Raw genomic sequence first — 5,023 nt, 5'->3', positions numbered from 1 at the left:
CATACGTTGGAATGACATCGAATGTCGTCGAATTCCGTAGAACATAATCTTGTTTTTTTTTTTTTTTTTTTTTATTGACTTAAAATAATCAATTTGATAAATGCGTAAAAAATAATATTTCGTACCAAATTTAAAAGATTACAAAATAATTTTTTATCATTTTTAGCGCCACTTTAATAATTGACATGTAATTTTAATTTTTAAATTGAAATCTTAAATTTGAGTGGAATGCCATCGAATTCCGTAGAAAAAGTTTTTTTCGTGAATTTTTGAGCTAAGACCGCAAATCCAAGAGATGCGCGAAATTATTTATTTTGTAAAAAATTTAAAACGCTCCAAATTGTTCCTCTTTATTTTTAGTGGATTTCTAATATTTAATGTAGAATTTAAATTTTTAAGGTGAGAACTTGAGCTTTGAAGTCCCATCGAATTCCGTAGAAAAAAAGTGAATCTTTTTGATGGATTTTTAAGAGCTAGAATAAAAAATTTGAAAAATGGATAAAAATATTTTATTTTGAAGCAAATCTAAAGGCTAAAAAATTGTCTATCATCATTTTTAGCATCTTCGATATTTAACTTAGAATATTCTAAAACTAGAATATACATTAATAATATACAGATATACCAGCAATAATAATTAAAACCCAGATTAAAAATAAACCCGGTTTGAAAAACTGGGTCTTAGATTTTAATCATAATTACATAAAGAAAATCCTTCATTGCTATTTTATTGACAACTTTTAGAACTTGAATTCTAATTGTGTTGCATCCTTCTATTCCTGGTGGAAATTTTTCGAAATTTTCTCTGTAAAACTCAGTTCTAAAGTTCTAAAGACTTTTTCAGAGTTTTTCAGAGAAAAGTCCGAAAAATTTCCACCGGAGATATTAAAACATTAAAAAATTCAATGGTTCATTCATTGGTTAAGCGTTCATTTACTGACTCAGTCACTCCTATTATAAATTAATTTTATAATTAGAGTAGACTACAAAATTAATTTAACAAACAATATTTCGCTTCGTGCCCATCGAAGTCTAGGATTCATCTGTAGAGCAAGCAAAGAGTTCAAGAATGTCAAAACACTAATACATCTCAGCTTTTGTCAAATCTATACTGGAGTAAGGGTCTATTGTCTGGTCTCCATATACTAAGCAACATATCAATAGTATTGAAAAGGTTCAATGGAAATTCTGAAAATGTTTACGTTACTTTGTGCGGTTAAAGAATGCAAACAACATCAGCGACTTTTATCACCAATTTAAGATCAGTAGCTTAAAGAGTCGCAGACAAATGGCTGACCTGTATTTCTTTTTTAAAGTGGTCAACGGGCTGGTAGATGTGCCTGAAATTCTGGCTGATTTTGGCTCTATTTGCTTATATTAAGGACTGACCTAAGAACAAGAAGGCTACCTATCGGCTGATAGGTCGAGTCAAAATTATGTCTACCATGAACTTAGAAATAGGATTGCCAGACTGGTAAATCAACACTACTGATATCAACTTTTTTGGTGGGTGGTGGATCCCTTTCCTCGTTTGATACGGTTGTAAAAATGTTACTATGTACTATTTGATTCTGCGTAACAATACTCATATAGACAATATGGTGCAATATATTTTTTTTTTAATTTATAGTGTTATATTTTTATGTATAATACCGATTGGCGTAAATTTAATTTGTTACGTTCCCGTAATATTTTATCGATTAAATTAAATTAATTATTTTTAATAAATTAACTTAATTCAATGTAACGGAAATCAGTTAAGATAAGAGAGCCGCCGTGACTCACGGGTAGTCAAAAAAGATGATGATGCATGAGACCTGGACCACGACGATTCTCTCACAAGGAACCTGAGATGCAGCGTCAACATTTTGATAACTCTGTTGGCTTTATTATATTTCTATAATGACTAAATAATCAGTCTTGGCAAAGAGCTCCTAAAGCTCGAACCTCTGTTTTTTGCACTCCATAAAATAAACCACAATTAATTCTAAAATTAATCGAACCTAATTTTCACTAATATTTTCACTTATACTATGACCTGTCTATACACTATTGCCATCCAAGGGCGAGTGCTCAATAGCAGTTCAGATTTCCTGCCGATTTTCTTACCAATATTCTCACCTGATACTATATATAATAATTATATGGAGTCTGCATCGGCAACAACAATATTTTAAAAATCACGAAAATTAATAAATTACTTTCTAAATATGAATTAGTGAAAATGAGTGAATATTCACTAATTCAAAGTGCAAATCGAACCACTAATTCCAAAAAGTGGTTCAATTGGCACTCCGAATTAGTGAATGTTCACATTCATGTTTAGAGAGTAATAATTTATAAAATAATCGACGACCTGCAGGTTGAATACTTTTGAATCTCCCTTCTTGTGGGGAATTAACATTGCAAATCGTTTTAAATCGCTTCTTTTTATAAGGGTGACGCACCTGGGATCTATCGATACCCTAATGACATCAACTTGGTAAATTAAAAAGTATTCTGTTTCATAAGTGGAAAAGGCAGAATGTAACAAATTAAATAAATAAATAAACAAATATTTGTAATGGTTTAATAATAATAAGACAATAAATTGCATAAATTTCTTTTATTTATAATAATAGTGCAACAGGCTGACGTTAACAAAAAACAAGTCTTATCACACACATAAAACATTTTACAATGTACAGCACCCCCTTTTATTATATTAAACACACAGTAAAATATCAGGTGGGACTATTCAAATAAAAATGTATTTATATATTTATATATGTATATATCTATATTTAAAATTATGATAAAAGTTTATACAATTAAAAATTTATTATTAACAATCAGTTATCGATAATAATAAGGCATATGACTCAATGTCCCGTTCTGCATAACTCTTTTCCTATTTTTAAATAATTATTACAAAATATGAAAAAAAATAAGCGACGATTTTAAATTTAATTAATAAAATGTTGAAGGTCACTTTGGTAATCCGTCACTCATAAAACAAAACATTAATATAATAATTGATGATTAAAAATTCATCTCAAAGGAATGTATCATTTAAATAAACAAATTATTAATTTTTTTAATATCGTCCAGCGCTTTATCACCCTAATTACCATCACTAATATAAATATAATAATAATTACAATAATGTATTAAATTACTTAAATGAAAATTATTATTATTTCATCTTAAATTCGAAATTATTGACGTACACTTAATCAATTATTTATTTAAAATTAATTAATAATAATGATATAAATTAAAATGCAAATGCGCGAATAAAATGCCCGTGTAAAAACCATTTTTTTAATAACTATTAACGTTTTAACATAAAACTATTATTCATTTATAAAATAACAAATAACAAATATAGATTTTATACATCAAATAAAATTATAATAATAAAATCAATAATAATAATAATAATAATTCATGACAATAATAACCGTAAAAATGATAATTAATAATAACAATGTAATAACGCACAAGTATTTTTATTAAATTTAATTGTCTCAATTAAATTTTAATTTAAATTTAACATCTAAATCACTCGTGATAGGCAAAGAAAAAAATTTAGTCAAATTAATTACCAAAGTGCAAAAATATCTATAGATTATCATTGAGACAATTAAATTTAATTGCAGTACTTTTAATGCATAATAACTAAACAAAAAAACAAAACTCAACAAGTTTGATGATAATGATATCGGAATGTTAAGTAGTTAATATGATTACTTTATACATTTAAAAACGGCTGTAAACAAAAAATAACAGCCGCTGTATTATTAAACATCAATATTTTATATATGAACGATTTTAAATTTTTTATTTCAAAATTAATATTTCGGCTTTCAATCGACGCAGTTTTGGTTTCGCAAATATGACCCCTAAGTACATCAAACAAATATTTTTTTTTTGTATTTTTTTTTTTTTTTAATAATAATTCCGTGACTATAAAGATTATTAACAATTTATTAAATTTAAATTTCATAATAACGAGCATTTTTTAAGTGATGAAATTAATCTAGATTTTATTAATTTTTTTTAACAATATGTTCGATAAAAAATTTAATTAAAAATAAACAGTGGTAACGTTGATTATTTGTTTGAAAAATTATTTTGTATTGTAGTAATTCGTCTATATTTATTCATTATAAAATAATGGTAATGTTAATTAAAAAAAAAAATTATTATAAAAGAGATCCATTGAATAAAAACCCTGTCCACATAAAATTTCAAAACTAAATTAAAAAATAATCGTGTGATTAAATTTCAATCACACTTTCAACTTAATGTATTAAACTGACGTATAAATATATATTTATATTATTATTTTTAATAATAATTAATATTTTTTTGTGTCATATACAAATATTTATAAATAACTTCAATTGAAAACACACTTTGTACACTCAAAAAACAATTATTTATATAAATTTATATTTAAATGACCGACAAATTAATTAAAATATAATAATCCAATGAAAAAATTCTGAGCATTGTTAAATAGTCAATATATATTTAATATGTTAATTTTTATTTTTTTTATCGATTTTAATTAATTACTTTCAATAAGACAATATTTATAGATATTTATATAAATACAATTATATAACAAGAAACAGTGAAAATCAACACACGTATTGTGTTTATTTAAATTTAACTTTTTTTTTTCAAATACTGTCTAATGCAAAGAAAAACAAACATTAATTTAATGTATTATAGGTACAAATTTACAGTGACTATTAAACAGTTAACTCGATTATTTAGTTGCAAAATAATTATATGGAGTTCAGTAATCGATTTATTTATATTTTTTTTAACTTCTGTTTATTTTAGGTTTATTGTTATTTTTACTGAATAAATATGTATATGATAAATAATTATGCATATTTGTTCACCTGTTTTTTTTTTTATTATCACAAATGTAACTGCATTATTGTGTTTACATTTTCATTGTAAATTAATAAGGCAGATACTTTTTTGAAGGTATATTTTTTTAATTATTTTTTTTCCTTAGTTGTAG

The sequence above is a fragment of the Microplitis mediator genome, chromosome 6 (assembly GCF_029852145.1).
Source record: "Microplitis mediator isolate UGA2020A chromosome 6, iyMicMedi2.1, whole genome shotgun sequence".
In the NCBI taxonomy this organism is placed as follows: domain Eukaryota; kingdom Metazoa; phylum Arthropoda; class Insecta; order Hymenoptera; family Braconidae; genus Microplitis; species Microplitis mediator.
This window is presented reverse-complemented; position numbering follows the sequence as displayed.